This window comes from Pseudochaenichthys georgianus, chromosome 5 (assembly GCF_902827115.2).
Source record: "Pseudochaenichthys georgianus chromosome 5, fPseGeo1.2, whole genome shotgun sequence".
NCBI lineage: Eukaryota > Metazoa > Chordata > Actinopteri > Perciformes > Channichthyidae > Pseudochaenichthys > Pseudochaenichthys georgianus.
In genome coordinates, this window is record NC_047507.1 from 16,954,789 (window position 1) to 16,972,942 (window position 18,154).

Below are 18,154 nucleotides of genomic sequence, written 5' to 3' on the forward strand. Positions count from 1 at the left end.
GCTTGCACGGTAATACCCTCGCCCCGATGGTCCGCTTTTAGTTTCCCAGACGGTGCTTGTCAGGACTCTTCTTACTTCTGTCGGCGGGGAAATATCTCCTTCTTCTTCCTCCACCTTGAGGGGGAGCGGTGAAAACTCTTCTTTGATCTCGCTAGCTGTCTGCGTTTTCTTTGCTTTTTACTGCAAATATCTTATGTCACCATATGTGACGTATGAGGCCTTGGTTGTAGAGTGTCCCGAATGGCCGTATTGAACCGAATGAACACCAAGTTGTTGATTCCCCTGGAGACTCGGATGGAGTAGATGGAGGTTGATACATATCAGTGTCAGCCATATCAATGTCAGCCATAGCGCTGTCGAGATCGGGTGTCCAGATTGTTTTAGAGGATGGGGGTCATCCAGGCGTTTCCTCCAGGCTGTAACTCGCGGGGAGAGACTTGTTTTTTCTCAGATCCATTGTTAGTGTTCAACAAATGTCCTTGAGGGGTCCTTACTTTTAAATGATCTGGTGAGTAGGGTGGGGACTTGTTATGTTGAGGGGGAGGCGGAGTCATGCTGAGTGGGATGATGACGATGAGGAGGAGGAGGAAGAGCTAGGATTGGGAGGATTAAGACCCATTTCTAAGATTCCTAGTTCAAGAGATTTAAGAATGATTGACAGCATACCCTTTGACAGATCACCCATTAAACGAAAAAGAAAAAGACCCCTCCCAAAGTCCCAATAAGGACGAGTTCGATTCCTTCGCACAAAGATTTAGATTGATCGTATTTCCTCACAGAGCCCCTCCTCCAACACACATGAACGCGCACATGACCAAAAGAGGGCACAAGATAAGTTTGTGCACAGATCTTTCGGCTGTAGGCGTCTGAACCCCGCACTGCTGCTGCATTTGTTTCTTGACTGGCGCTCCTGACGGGTGGCGGTAAGTTGTCACAGGCTGATTAAACCCCATTCGAGGCGTCTCTTGCCATTTTTCTTTTTTGAAAAGTGACTAGGTAAGTGGAATTGCCTGTCTTTTTAAATTTTTGTTTGAGCATATTTCTATACACTACTCTGTTGGCTCATAGCCTCAGGAGGGGTGGGGAGAAGGGGGGAGGCTGGGAGGGGGGAGGGTAGGCACTCTCACATATAGCTTCAAAATATATACATAGATTAACATCAAAGGGCAAACATCAAAGGCTAATTACTCAACTCTGAGGGGCAGGGGTCAAATAACTTAACTTCAAAGAGACTGTCTTAATCAATACATCAAATAATTAGACAACAAAAGGCACTACACAGGGGGATTTTCACACCTACCTGCTATAACACACATCAAAGGACTAGACTACAAAGGGGTGTGAGGGGGAAGGGGCCATACAATCTAACTTCAAAGAGACTATCTTAATCAATACATCAAAGAACTAAACAACAAAGGCACTACACAGGGGGGCATTTCACACCTACCTCTTATAACACACATCAGAAGGATCTCGAACAATGGGAGGCGGGACTTAGCTCATTAACATGATTGTACCCAATCACATCAAAGGATCTCGCAATGGGAGGCGGGACTTAGCTCATTTGCATAATTGGGGGCGTCTCACCTGTCACTTTTTCATGCATACTAATGTGATTGAAACAGTATGTGTACTACTACTCACACCAGCGCTGCTCATTTACAGTATGGGAGGTGTGTGTGTGTGTGTGTGTGTGTGTGTGTGTGTGTGTGTGTGTGTGTGTGTGTGTGTGTGTGTGTGTGTGTGTGTGTGTGTGTGTGTGTGTGTGTGTGTGTGTGTGTGTGTGTGTGTGTGTGTGTGTGTGTGTGTGTGTGTGTGTGTGTGTGTGTGTGTGTGTGTGTGTGTGTGTGTGTGTGTGTGTGTCTTGGTAGAGGGGCTGGGACATAACCCTTTTTTAATTTCTTCCCTCTGGTAGGCACTGCCCGCAAAAAACAACTAGACACAGGAATTGCATGCACATGCACACTTTAGGAAATACCCTGTAAATATTATGCATTTTTTCCCCGCTGCAAACGCTTTATTAGATACACCTGTATGTTGCAAACCAATATAACAGCCCTGCCATGACATATATCTATACTCAAAATTATTGGTGGCAAATGTGTCAATTTAATGATGATCTTATGGATACAATTAAAGGTAGACTAAAACTTCAACCTCTGCCTGTGAAAGGTGGAGCCACTGCAGGGGTGCCTTAAACCTGAATTCTCTCTGATAGCCAGCGGAGGGCTCCTCCACTGGTTTCAAAATATGGTCATATTGTATAGAAGTCTATGAGAAAATGAACCCACTTCTCATTTTATTTATCACTTCAGTAAATGCTGTACCCATGAGTTTAAACTTTAGGGTCTCAATGGCTAGTTTTATGTAATATTTAACATAGCATTTTGATGATTTTGTAAATTAAGGTCCTATGGTCCTATTTAAAGTGAAATAGACAATCAAGCAGTGCATGCTGTTTGGCATGGCTACCTTGTGATTGACAGGTTACCATGTTGTCTGTTCTGGGAGTTCATCCCTTTTTTCTTAATACAAATTTTCATTGTGTTTTCACTTCCTGAGAATTTGGGAAGAAAAGCAGGAGACAATGTTTGATGGAGAAAAATATACAGATTTTAGGATATGGTAAATGTTTAACTATGGTTTTGCATGATAAATGGAGGCATGCTAAATTTGAACTTGACTACTTTGTTCAGTTTTTGTTTTCACTTTGTCATAAAGTTGTTGATTCACCTACTCTATTGTTATTCATGAGGCTATAGTGTTTGATGTTGTTTTATTTTTAATTATTATAATGTAAAATGGTTCTAATACTGTACTGAACAAGTCATTTTGCATGATGAAAATGTTAGAACGTGGCAATGTTGTCAGGTTATTGTCAGGTTATGTAGTACCAAAAAACGAACTAACTAACAAAAAATGACTTTATAACTTACAAGCCTCTTTTGCATTGTTCCTATGTATCACTGATGCTTGTTCTTTGGATAAGTGGCAATGACTGTCTCACTTGCACTATAAATTGACTCTGTTTCTTTGTGTAATGAGTCTTATTAAACAAACTACAGCCTCAATGAGGCAATATCATTCAGAGAATCAAGATCAGTGGCCCTGGACCCAAGTTACACCACCTTCTCTGCCCACATCCCTCCACGTTGTTAAGGAACACGATAAAGAAGGCGATGCAGAGAAACAAAAAGTGTTTGGCCACAGCTCAAGCAGAAGGAAAGCTTCCTATTAGCACTGGGGAGATACAATCCAGGTGGTGAAATCGAATTCCTTAAGGACTCAGGCAGTTTGTTTGTTTCTGCACAGAAAAGCCAACACAGCTCAGGACTCTGTGGTTTATTGGACTCAATTCTACTATTTCAATCTTTTCTGTATTATTACTAATTTAGATATAGAGCATGTCCAGTGATGCTTTTTTTACAGGTCCGCAAATTCCTAATCATTTATTTCAAAGTTTCCTGGGAATAACTGTTATTTAACACTAATTATTGGTTAAACAGAGACAATCAATTAATTCTAATTATTTTCTAAGCTTAACTAAATGGAGTAATCAGCAGGAAAGCTGAAAGTGTCACAACTCCAGCCAGGTCCTAGTGTTATTCCTGTTGTTTGCTCTGTGTTTTGTCTTTGCCACCATGCTAACTCGTGTGCAGGTCCAGCCACTCTCTCCTTGCAGTCGCCACTTTCCCGCCTTTTCCATCACCAGCTCCTCATTCTCCCAACCAGACATCAGATCATATCCACTTATATACTGCCAGATTGTCAGGGGTGCTTATGCCTTTAATTTCTAGCAACTTAAACCTGATATTCTGATCCAAGTTTTTGCTGTTCTTTAGCTTTAATTTGCTTTGGCTTTACTTTTCGATAACTTTGCCTGTTTTTGACTGAGTTCGGATTCAACTGGACTTTTGTCATAATTTGTCCACCTGTGATTCATGTTTTTGGGGTTTAGGCCTGCTGTTATTTCTCAGCGGTTAAAACATCCCAAAAATGGTAAGCATATAGTTCAAGATATAAAGAATTAAATATGATATGATTTACCTGTCTGTAAATAACAACACACTAGATGAGACATAGAAACATACTCCTTTTTCAACAAAAATGTTCACAATAACAACATTTAATTGTTTTTTTATTTTCTACAACTTGTAGTTCTGCGCCGTTTTGAACTACACATCTTCATTTCCTGGATTTAAAGTGCTCCTGAATTCCCAATGCATCCACCTTTACACAATCACTGCGAGACTGCTGCTTCATTGTGTTCATAATTGTAATCCCTTGGACAGATGAAAGGGCGAACTATATGCTGGTTAATTAAAACTGCAATCTAATTTACCCCTTAAACCGGCGGCAAAAAGCGACCTCATTCAATTAACTCACTTTCCTTTCAATAACACACAAACAAACAAGTGAGGGGGTTGGAGTCACGTAAATCCACGCACATGTTGATTGCCTTCTACGGCTGGGATTGTTTTAATTTGGTAAACAGTGGCTGAGGTGGCGTTTGAGGTGCCGTGGAGGAGAGTCTGTGGAGCAAAGGGGATTAAAGACCCTTCCACTGGCCTTCTATTGGCACTTGTCATGCACTTAATTTGATGCTGTAATTAACTTTTGAAATCTCAAGGCATTTTGCAGCATGTGTACACAGGATTCTTTGCAGATAAATGCAGTGCGGGGGCTGATAGGACGATGTAGCTGACTGCTGCAGAAAGCCTTTCCTGTTTATCTCTCCCCACTACAAGAAAGACCATGATCCCGCTGCCCTCTGAAGGCCTAATGGTATATATCCATATTGTGTGTATGTGTGAGGGTGTTCATTTGTGTGAAAGTAATTATATTGATGGAATAACTTGTGTTTGCAATGTTTTTCTTCCATTTAGAGCCTTACTTTGCACAGAAGATGTTGTCAACATGCTACTTGGTGTTTGCCTGCTTGACTGAGGACATATAAAACAGTCAAGGAGCTACTTGGATGCAGTCAAGGGTATAAGGTGTTTTGCAGTTATATACACAGACACACATTAACACGCACTGAACAATGTTTGAACAATGCCAGTGCATACACACCAAGACACATAGATCTGGACACATACACTCATGCAGGTAAATCAGTTCATGCGGAAATCCACAAGGATTTAGCTGACGGAGAGCAAGGCGACTTTTTCATGAAGGCCAACCAATCAGGCGATAATTGCTTTGAAATGAAGTACCTTCTGTATTTGAATGCTAATTAACTGATGAAAGAATATACTCAATAAGTCATTAACAGAAACCCAAAAGAAATTGTTGACCGAATGAGTGCTTTGGAAAAAAGTTTGATTGTTTAAATGAGAGTAGATAATGAGTAGTCATTGACCTTGATACACAAGTCATTACAGTATAATTGAATTAAATGCAGCCCTGTTTGTTATTTACTGTAGGTGGTTGGCAATTAAATGTAGCTTAGAATCCCATTAAATGAGACAATATAATGTATTTAAACACCGGCCTAAAAGCTGCCTTTAATGCTGCAAACGTTTTTTATGTGGATAGTTAATTTCCCATTTTAACCCTGTTGCCCCCCCACCCTTCGCTCAGCTGCAGAGCTCTCTGGGTCACTGAAAAACTTCCCAAGTCAGGCTTCCCTCTTTTTGCAGTCTTGAGATAAGACTGCTGTTTGTTCTGTGAACATCCAGCCTCTCCCATAAGTAATATACATTTCTTAAAAAAAAAGAAAATAACCTTGAATATCATTTGAATATCTTCTTGAGAAAATGATCCCTTAAATGCATGGAAAGAACCCTTTGAACCGAGAGCAAGGGCACAGTGAAGGGACAACATCCAGATAAATTGGTTTGTGCTAGTCAGTGTGTGTGTGTAACATTCACATTATAATGTGAATGTGAATGTTACACACACACACTGACTAGCACAAACCAGTCAGTTTAAGTCAGTCTAAGTTTTACCTTTTGGTAAGGTGTCAAAATAGAAGAATGGACAGCAGAGGTTTTAAATACAGATGTAATGTACAGTGCATATAATGCTGCTTTATACCAAAACATCATCAATACTCTTTTAGGGGGAAATGTTTTTTTTTTCTCCACCACATTTAGATGACAGAGAAAGTTACAAGTTTCTTTTCAGAATAAAATTATAGAATACCATAATAGGCAAATCATTGTCAAATATTAAATCAGTTGTTTCAAACAATATTAAAAAAGCATTTTCATTAGAAATATCTATCCTTTTGCCGGCCACATTTTGTAAATCCCAGAACTATTGGTTTTTGTGTAGCTAATGAACATATTGGATAATCATTCCTTTTCTGTGTGCTGCTCACTCTTTTCAGCCCAATTAGCACCTTGAGATACAGGACTGGAGTTAAGAGACAATATCTACAAGGGATTTTTTTACCCCCCAAAAAGTTGTTTACAAGCTAATCTTAAAATAATAAAAAGCTAAATAATTGTCGGACAATAGCGGCTGGGCTTTTGAGTTCCAACACTCATGTGCTTTCACATCAGTTTTATTTAAAACAACTATAATGTTTTGAGGTTGATAACATTGTTTTGATTGTATTTCTGCATTGTATTTCTGCATGTATTTTTTCTTTTAATGTTTCTTTTATTATCTTTTATTTTTAATGACTGATTTTAAATGCCATTTTCTTAATGTCTTTCGTTTTTTGTAAAGCACTTTGAATTACCTGTAGTGTTGAAAGGTGCTATATAAATAAACTTGCCTTGCCTAAGTAATGGGTTAAGGCAGTTTTTCCACCACTGTAGACCAGGTACTGAAAGCTGTTTTGTTAGTTTCATAGTCAGTGTTTATACAGTGGTTTTTCTCTGGTTCATAAATGTGTGTGTGTTTGTGTGTTTAAGATGACCGTTATGTCCCCTCCTGATGTTCTTTGGCCCCGTCATTAACCTGGGATTAGCCTGGCAGAAATGGATGTCAGGGGTCAGGGAGTAAGTGAGTGGCCCTGCTGCACGGTGTGGTTCCCAAGCCCTGAATTGAAATGTAATGCTTCCCTCTTATTTCTTAAAAGAAAAAAGATCTCTCCTTACCTCAAGGGTATTTGTGGAAGTAAGTGTGTGGATGTGCTTCAGATTTGCTCGAGTGCATAATAGGTAGTAGTTAAAGTTGTACGTTTCTTTATAATCTTCAAAATGTATTTTTGAGATGTTCATATACATTTTAAAAGTGCTGCTCAACAAACTCAAAGTTTAAACTGAGTTGTGGCCATTTGGCTGCCTCAAGATGTGGGGTTGGGAGCACGTTTGCCTGAAGCTTCTGAAGGGGGCAGAATTTGTTTTATGAGGGTAATTGATGCTTTGCTGCAGGAGAAGAGGGCAAAGCAGGCATGAAATTGTGCAGGGGATCAGATCCGTATCGAAGCATACGGGAGAGCTGAGGGAGAACAACGGAGTCTGGCAGCCCGGGGTGGCTGGATTAGGGTGCCGCTCTGCACTGAGGTACAGTTAAGAGCCAATTTTATTCTCTAGCAACCCAATCAGTGGAAAAGCCCTGTATCCTATTAGAGTCAAGTTTAGGGAGGAGAAGCAGAGCTACTGGGGAACAGCCATTAAGACATTCATATAGCCATCAAAATAGAGAGGGAAAGGCACAAAGAATGGAGAGAGAGGTGGAATAAAATGTGAAAACGCAAAAAATATATTTGACGAAGAAACTTCACTTAACTTGTCTACATGTAAATGACATCCTAAGAAAGTAAAAGTGATAACTTTGTGCAAACAGTCAGGAGGTCATCCAGCACCAAAGGCTACGAAGATGAAGATCTGAGCAGGCGGTGGGGGTGGTCATTTTACACCTGAATAGCCAGCTGATCTCTCATTGTGCCCAGGTTTACACCGTATGAGCACTAAGCAGGGTCATCGGCCCAATTCCCTCTGTGTATTCTTGTAGCGTTGCAGTGTTATTGTGTTTGCCGCGTGGAGCTTGGCGTTGACAAATGCATAGAGGGCACAGCTCATTAGGATTCCTGAGCTGTGCGTCTGTGAATAAGAAGAGGGAATTGGCTGTCAATCCCTAATTAATAAACTCTGCTCCTCTCCTCCCTCTCTGCTCGCAGTTGTCTGATCAATAACCATTGTACTGCCTCAGATGGGAGCCAATCAGATTTATCTGCTAATATCCTGGGTGATGGCCAGAGCTAGACTGGAGATGACAGTAGGCACTAAGCCCATTACCCTCTTATTTACTGTTTTAAATTCTGCTATAGTCACACCCCGTTGCTGTCTCCAGAGTAACACATACAGTGTAGGGGAAAATCTCTTTTCTCTTCGTGGGACAATTTAAGGACAAAGCAGATGGAAAACGTATGAGTGTCTCTTTATTTTAGCTTGTTTTCTGTGCAGGGATATATTTGTAAACACGCATGCAGATGTAGACATTTCTGTTTCAATATATTTGCAAGTTTAAACAACCGACCTGTTTTCCATGTACAAACAGGATGATATGGTGATCAATTCATTCCCTGTCTCCTCTTCTGAACCTGTAATCAATGCCTCCATCTCCTCTAAAAATGACACAGCATTATAAAACAAGCTGATTAATTTCTAATTTCTCATCCTGTTATAAATCCCGATGTTCTTCCCTTTATCTTCAGCACAGTCTGAACCAGTCTGTGTCCACATCCTGTTCATCTGTCTGCCACATTTGACAGCAGGACGGACATTCCCCGTTACTCACAGTGATATAGTGTCAATGAATAAAATCAGCCTCACTTACTGTTGCAAAAGCACCACTGAGAAACACAGATGGAAAACATCACATTTAAAACCAGCACTGGTCCTCACAACAGTTTATATCCTGGTGTCATTTAGAGAGGTTGAGAGTGGATTAATGAGTCCCAACCTTAGCTCTCAGGTCAAGCTGTTGCTACAATAAATGATGTTCAAACATTGAAAACATCTGATTAAAACTTTGTAGTTATGACCAGTGAGAGCAACACTGTAAATATGTAGTCAAGCCTTCTCCCGTTGCTCCACTCACTAAAAGCAACTCAATGCAAGATTGAGTATTTTTTTCAAAATGAGGGTTTGCTACACTATTATTGCAATTCACTTACAGTATACACCGCTGCTGAACATATGGACAGCTGTAACGTTACATGTGCCTTAGATATGATAATGAGGCAGACCTCCCCAATGCTTTTACATTTTTTTATTCTCGATTCGAGAAAAATGATTTCTCCATAAACACCTCAACCCTTAGAGAGTCTCTCTCCCCTATCTCAGACATAGTCATCATTGAACAGGATGATGTTAGGAATCTCTTAAAACCAGTCAATATTAGGAAGGCCCCAGGTCCTGACCATATTTGTGGGCGTACACTCCAGTATTGTGCTAACGAACTCTGTGGTGTTTTCCAGCATATATTCCAATTGTCACTTGAGAATAGCCAAATTCCTGATATGTGGAAATCCTCAACTGTAATTCCCATCCCTAAGAAGCCTCATCCTAAAGTCCGAAACGACTTCAGACCGGTGGCTTTAACGTCATTGGTAATGAAAATGTTTGAACAATTGTTAAAGGCCTTGTCATGTCAGTAATAGGTGGTGAACTTGATCCACTACAATTTGTGTATCAGGCAGGGAGAGGCGTAGAGGATGCAAAGCTTTTTATACTGCACACCCTCCACAAACACCTTGAAAAGCCACAAGCCCATGCCAGGCTTTTGTTTGCGGACTTTTCTTCAGCATTTAACCCAATGCAGCCGCATCTCCTGGTGGAGAGCCTATTATGTCATTTTAAACTGCCCGATCAACTTGTTTTATGGATTTTAAACTTTCTAACTAATAGAGAGTAGAAGGTGTCTGTCAATGGACGCCTCTCTGACTCTGTCATCACTTCCACGGGCTCGCCTCAAGGATGCTTTCTTTCGCCCCTACTTTTTATAATGTACACTGATAAATGCAGGAGCATGCAAGACAATAGCTACTTGGTTAAATTCTCTGATGATTTCATTTCATTTCATTTCAAACCTTTATTTATCCAGATTGGTCCCATTGAGATCATAGATCTCTTTTTCAAGGGAGACCTGCAGCATATAGGTTCCACATGAAACATAAAACAATAAAGGACATTATACATTATATTTACAGGATACATAGTTATAGACATTTACAAGTGCCCATTGTATCAGCAAGCATTTCATTTAGCCTAGCTTTAAAAACATGCAGAGGAATGAGATTGCTCAGTTTCAATTCTTGCTGAAGATTGTTCCAAGCAAGTGGAGCTGCGCACATAAAAGCTGTCTTACCTAAGACAGTCCTTGCTCTTGGCACATCTAACAAGACTACATCATGTGACCTCAGACAATATGATACCGCCCTCTTGTCCCTCCTTAGCAGCTCAGAATCAGGCCACGAGTGTGCTCTTGCCGATTTTATTTCCTGGTGCGATGACAGTTTTCTGGATTTAAATGTCTCTAAAACCCAGGAATTGATCATTGATTTTAGACGTCACAAGGATGTTCCTAAGGAGTGCATCATACAAAATGACAAGGTAGAAATTGTCACATCATACAAATACTTGGGCACCATTTTCGATGATCACCTCAAATTTGATGTGAATACTGAGTGTATTTTGAAGCGGGGTCAACAGAGAATGCACCTTCTTCGCAAACTGAACTCTTTCTCGGTCAGGCCTTTCATTCTTTGTCGTTTTTTCATTGAGAGCCTTATTTGTTTTTCTTGTATCTGCTGGTTCCATAGCCTTACACTGAAAGACAGGAACAGCCTGAACAGCATTGTTAAAACCTGCTCCAAGATCATCGGCGTGAAACAGAGAGACTTAAATTCCTTTTGTAACCAACAGATTCTGCGGAAAGCAGAGAGCATTCTGAACTCTCCAGGTCATGTTCTTTCACATGAATTTCGTCTGTTGCCATTAGGGCGTAGATATGCTCTACCTGCTCAAAGGACTAATCGATTTTCTAAATCATTCATCCCTTCTGCACTCAAACTTTTAAATTCTTGAAAAGGCTTTTAACTTGATTATTTATTTATTTATTTATTATTGTGATGCTTTGAACTATTTATAGTGTAAATTGGAATTATTCACATCTGTGCTCCCGGGTGTATCTGTGTGTTTTCTTCTTGTATGTTCCTGCCTGTGTACATGACATAAGCTGCTGCTCATAACCAATTGCCCCTTGCGGGATTAATAAAGTTGTTGATTGATTGATTGATTGATTGATTGATTGATTGATTGATTGATTGATTGATTGATTGATTGATTGATAACATTACTTATGATCAAAAACTAGCAAGTTTGATCACACAGACGCACATCAAGCAAGTGCAAAAACACAAGAAGTAGAGATGAGATTCAAGGCAGAGATATCACAGGGCATCAGTCGGAAACTCAGAGAATACTAAGAATTATCCAGTTTCCTCAAAACCAACCTTAGGTCAATTGTAAAAACTCAACTCACAGCTTCAAAGAATATAATTAAATTGTGATTTTTGAGGTGAAGCTTATACATATAAAAAACACATTATGCTCTTCTTTATGAAGGGTAAGCTTAAGTTATTCCAAGGTCAAAGTTTAGTTGAAGTCCGCATTGCTCACCAACGTATCATAAAGCAAAGAAAACCATTTGGGCCACAGAATGGGGATGACAAATACACCAATCTCTCTATGGGAAGACAGTGTCAGAATGATCATTTGAAGGTTAAGTTGTTACACAATGTTGCTTGTTCCTTTCACTCCACCAATTCTACATTTGAAGTTCACTCATCATGTCTACTCTTCCTGTGAAAAAAATATGTGAAATGTCTTCTTTTTCTCTTGAACGACCTTTAAAATCTGAAAATAAATAAATAACCCTTAATACGATATATTATGAAGTACGCAATCAAGATTATACCAAAGAGCTTGGTATAGCTGAATAAAAGGCTACCCTGCTTGAAGAATATTTCTAGGCTCTGCAAGAATAAGATTATAAACAATCTGAGGTACTGGATAATGACCTTTTCTCTCTTGAATTGCCTGGAATAAGGTACTGCATGGACACACCACGCAATCTTCTACCCTCAGGCCACTAGGATCCCAAATAAGGTCACTGCCTTACTTTATTAAAGGTGTTCACATGTTGACTGTTTAACTATACTAATGAAAGACGGAAAAAACACACAACGAAATAGAAGTTTATAAAAATAAATGTGTAGGAGAGTCATGGGCGAGTGGGTCGGTCTGCACTGCCGTCTCAGTTTTGTTGTTCCTCGCCATCTATTTTGTGACCCATTTACTTTACCCAGTTTCTTTTAAAGTCCTCCTCTCTGTTTCCCAGCTTATAGTTGATTCTCTCTATTTTCTTTGATCTATTCTACTGTCAGTTTCCAGGTGCACTGAAGGTGGTTTAACGTCCAGCCAATTTTGTGTGATGTGTCTAAATGCGGCATGCATATCATTGTATACAGATATTTATCTCCTACCCTTTCTATTTCTTATGGGACAGTACCTAATATCACATTGGATGGTTTTTATTTAAAGGGGAATATTTGTGACTTTCTTCCGAACTAGACAGAAATGTTAACTATGTGCAAATGTAAGTATTTTGCAATTCATCGTTGAAAAATAGCTTTTCCAGTGTTGAGCTTTGTTCCCCGGTTAACAGATTTGTGTCCGATCCTTTTTTGAATTTATTTAATCACATTTCTTATTATATCTGTTGTATCTTTGCATTTTCTTTGAACTAAAGTATGGAGAAATGCTCCAAATGATATAAGTTTACTCCATTGTTTGTCCATTCGATATTTATATACTTGAGTAGCATGGTAATAGATCATCAAATCTGGAAAACTAAGCCTACGGTTAGCATTTCCCTTTTAGATATCAGATATAATAGGAAATCAATGTATTCCATCTTTTAAAATGAATAAGACATTCTTACAACCAGGGCCCTTATTGTCTCAGCAATGTGCTGTTCTTGCTATCGGCATTGTAGGCCTACTCACAAGTAATTTGCTGAGATCTGGGAAGGCAGTAACAATGCTAAAAGAAAATCCAAATAAACACAACATCAATTGACAGGTTTTACACAATCTCTCGTGTCAGCTAAACGTAAATACTGATGAGAATATGAAGGAAACTGATGACCTTGTTCAACTTTAACCTAAATGTTGCAGTTGTGCACACATAATTGTTTTACTTTGCAAAAATACTGGCAATTGATGTGCCCTCATTTCTGGTTTTCCTCAAAATACAGTAGTTAAGATAATCAAGTTTAACTGTTGGCTGTTTTAGCCTATAGCAGCAATGCCATTATGTTCTGAGATCTTAGTGACTTCAGTAAGTATGTTGTCAATATATAACCAATAGGGAAATAAATTAAATCCCATTAAAACAATTTAATCTTAATTTGCAGACCGAAAGGTCTCTTGTGAAGCTGTTGCTGTGTTAATTTTCTTCAGGTGGCCCAGACACTGGAGTTGTTGCTCTTCAACCACAATCATTATTCTTGTTCAATGGAGTTGAACTGAATTATCACAACATCCGAGGAGGGATTTGAATTGAAGGGGTGCCTTTGTCAATGCTCTACCACCCAAACAAACTTGTTGTTAGTGCCCTCCTGCAGAGCAAGCTTTCCCTAATGTTATCTCTGATCACTTGGGGATGATTACAGAGGCCAGCCTGCAGTGCAACAGTTGCTGCACACAAATCCTGAGTGTGAAGGTAAGATTGACTCAAGAATGATGCCCTCAACAATCACCTTTCATATGTTGCATTGTTAGAAACTATCTGCAGGATCACAGCCTGTCAAGACCTGGGATTATTCTGTATCTGCTAAAGTGACATTTTGGGAGATTGTGTGAAGTGTGTGAATTGTAGAAGTGGTTGCACGTATGTGTATTTTATTCCTTACAAAGCTATTCCAGCTGGCACATACATTACTAAGACATCTTTTTTTTATTTAGAGAGTCTTTATGGGGTTAATAGCTCAGATACACATTGAAAAAAAGAATAATTCCCCCATGCACAGACACACTCACATCCACGGGGAGCCACATTAATCTGTTTTTTGATTCAGGTCTTAATCTACCCTATTCTACTCCACTGACAGGCCCCACCTACAAATTCAGTAGTAACAAAAAGGCTGGATATTCATGAAGAGAATCAAACAGGCAAAGCATGCATCACAAAACCTGTTTATTTTGTGTTGTAACCATAGTGCCCATGCATGTGTGCAAAAGGACAGGTGTTAGAAACATGTTCTGAGCCCTAGACTGGAAATGATGTCCGCTTGACTGGCATTGCACTATTATACATTTGTCATTATGGACAGTTTGATATATTCATGTTAACATTGAACTGTCTGGTTTGCTGTTTTTTCAAATTTGACCGAGATTGTATTCATAAATAAATGTTCTCCAAATCAAATCGTATGCAATTTAACTGAATGTTTGATCTGACTTTTTTTGCTGCTGTTGGCTTCCTGCGTGTTGGCCCAGAATTTTGCAAATGAAGCAGACTTTGACGTTGATCCAAAATGTAAAAGCCCGAAGATTTGCTACTAATAGCCATGAAGGGATTGCTGAGGCCTGTTTACTTGTGTGCAGATGTCTTGATTACTCAGCCATTAGATTAATTGAGATAAGCTTTACCATGCTGCTCATAGACCCTGCATATCCCATGTAGAAATAATCAGCGATTAGTGGTGCAAGGTTAATACAACATCCTGCAGAGGCCAGCGGAGGCGGACAGCCCAGCAGTCCAGAGGCAAATCCAGGGGTGAAAGAAGACACCCGCCATAAAAACTGCAGTGAATCATGTCTTCAGCCTCATGGGACCATCGGACCATGTCCTGGCACTGATAGTTTGACAGATGATACATCACCATCAACTGCAAGATCTATTGTTATGACAGCAGGAATGATGGTATCATACCGCAGTAATATCCACTATCTGACAAGCACACAGATATGCACAGACGCACACACAAGCGTACTGTAACTGCAAATACACACTCGCTGTCGGACAAATGATAAATTCTTTATTTTTCTCATAAACATTCTGGCAGATCACAGATTAAATAAAGTTTTGTTTTCATTGTTAAAAAATACAATAAGTCACAGTTTGCAGGGCTGATTTATATCACTGTTTTTGAAGTATTGCACTTTTACCACTAGATGTCTCACTCCATGCTTGTTTTTAGGCCACACTCCTGCACACACAAACAGTCACATGTAGAGTGCACATGGTGTGTTTAATATGACCAGCCAAGCCACTCTCCACATGCGTTGCGGTCTCCTCTGGGAGAACAGGAAAGCATCTGCCTCCCTCTGACTGTCTAACACATTTCTGGGAAAATAGCCCAAACCTGCAGCTCAAGAGGAGGGAGTGAAAACAGACACATACAAATAGATATACACACATATGCCTGAACAAAAACAACAATAATTTGTGCAAAAATGTGTTTGCACACTAATTTCCACTGAATATTATAGAGGATTTGATGGGATTGCTGCATATAATACTGCTTATCTCTACAAGTTGGAAGTGAATACTGATAATACCGATGTATATGTAGGCTACCTCTCTAAGCCAAGTAAATAATAAGTAATTTATATAAAACACATTAAATGTAATAAGAGAAGACATTGCTGGCTTCATTGTATTGTTCTTCATGGTGCACATTGAACCATTGATAATTTTTCAAATTCCACATTTTTGGTATTTTATGAACAAAAACATTTATAAATTCATTTAAAAAAAGAGTCAACCATTACAATCAATAATTAAGATAAATAGGTTGCAGCCTTAGTCAATGTACAAGTGGTAGACAATGGATGACGTTTTACAAGGGTACATAACATGGTTAAAAAAAATACACCATTAGCATTTAGCAGTACCCTTATGAGTCCATATGAGTTAAATTATTTCAATGTTACTGATCATATGGTAAATAGCAAAACTAGGGCCTACAGGGTGGGTGGAGGGGGACCGGAGGAGGGACACAAAACTAGGGCCTCCAGGGTGGGTGGAGGGGGTCAGGAGGACGGGTTTGGGCTAACAACCCAGGAGCACAGCGGAGGACCCGGAAGGGATCTCGGGCGGACGGCCCAGGGGCAAGGCAGAGACCATGGAGGGGGTCTCGGGCGGACGGCCCGGGGGCAAGGCAGAGACCATGGAGGGGGTCTCGGGCGGACGGCCCGGGGGCAAGGCAGAGACCATGGAGGGGAACTCGGGCGGACGGCCCGGGGGCAAGGCAGAGTCCATGGAGGGGCGAAGGCCACAGCCGGCGAACTCAGGGGGCCGAGCTCGAGGGCAAAGACCGCGGCACCCAGGGAGCCGGGCTCGAGGGCGAAGACCGCGGCTCTCAGGAGGCCGGGCTCGAGGGCGAAGACCAGACAGCTCCGGAGGCTGGGCAGGAAGGCGCTGAAGGGACAGCTCCGGAGGCCGGGAAGGAAGGCGCTGACGGGACAGCTCCGGAGGCCGGGCAGGACCCGGTGTCGGTCGGACAGGAACCAGAGCCGGTGGGACAGGCTTCGGCAGGATCCCCCACAGAAGAGGACCAGGAGTTGGGAGGACCCCCGGCGAGACAGGTAACGGCGGGACCTCCAACGGAACAAGACATGGGATTGGCAGGACTCTCAGCGGGTCCTCCAACGGAACAGGACATAGGGTTGGCAGGACCCCCGGCAGAAGAGTCGTCGGCGGGACCCCCAACGGGACAGGACACAGGGTTGGCAGGACCCCCGGCAGGAGAGTAGTCGGCGGGACCTCCAACGGCACAGGACATAGGGTTGGCAGGACCCCCGGCAGAAGAGTAGTTGGCGGGACCCCCAACGGGACAGGACATAGAGTTGGCAGGACCCCCAGCGGAACCTCCAACGGCACAGGACATAGGGTTGGCAGGACCCCCGGCAGAAGAGTAGACGGCGGGGCCTCCAACGGCACAGGACACAGGGTTGGCAGGACCCCCAGTGGAACCTCCAACGGACCAGGACATTGGGTAGAGACTTGAGAGTGAACTCGAGAGGAGACTCGAGATGGGACTGGAGAGGAGACTCGAGAGGGGACTGGAGAGGAGACTCGAGAGGAGACTTGAGAGGGGACTCGAGAGGGAACTCGAGGGGGAAACTGAGAGGTGGCTTGAGAGGGAACTCGAGAGATGACTTGAGAGGGAACTCGAGAGGAGACTTGAGAGGGGACTGGAGAAGAGACTTGAGAGGGGACTGGAGAAGAGACTCGGGACGTGACTCGAGAGGGAACTCGGGAGGTGACTTGAGAATTGTCTTGAAAGGGGACTCGAGAGGAGACTTGAGAGATGACTCGAGAGGGGACTTGAGAGGGAACTGGAGAGGAGACTTGAGAGATAACTCGAGAGGAGACTTGAGAGGGAACTGGAGAGGGGACTCGAGAGGGGACTCGGGTAGGAACTTGAGAGGAGACTTGAGAGGGGACTCGAGAAGAGACTTGAGAAGAGACTCGAGAGGGGACCTGAGAGGGGACTCAAGAAGAGACTCGACAAGGGACCTGAGAGGGGACTTGAGAGGGGACTTGTGTCGGTCGGTACGCCGACAGGACACGGGGAGCTGGCGTCGGCTGGAGAGCCAACAGGAGACGAGGAGCTGGAGTCGGCCGGTGCGCCGACAGGCCTCGGGGAGCTGGCGTTGACCAGTACGCCGACAGGACTCGGGGAGCTGGCGTTGGCTGGAGAGCCAACAGGAGACGAGGTGCTGGAGTCTGCCGGTACGCCGACAGGACACAGGGAGCTGGCGTCGGCCGGAGAGCCAGTCCTGGAGCTGAAACTGGAGTTGGGACCATCGCTACTGGGGCCGGTACTGAAGCCGGAACCATGGCTGCTGGGTCCGGAGCCATGGCTGCTGGGGCCAGAACTGGGACCGGAATCATGGCTCTTGGGGCTCGGGCTGCTAACCTGGACTTGCGACTCCTTCCCTTAGAAGCCGCCTGAAGGTTCCGTGGACCTCCAAAAGCCAGACGAGTTCCAGAAAATGACTCCTGGACAGGAGCAGGAACGGGGGCAGAAGCACTGGTTGACTCCAGACGGAACACACCGAGACGTTTGTAGTCAGCAGGCTGGAAATCACACACCCAGAGGAAGTTCAAAATCCAGCCAGGTAAGAATTTCACCAAGTCAGGTGCGCCTCTACCAGAGCGGCCTCCTTCTGCAGAAC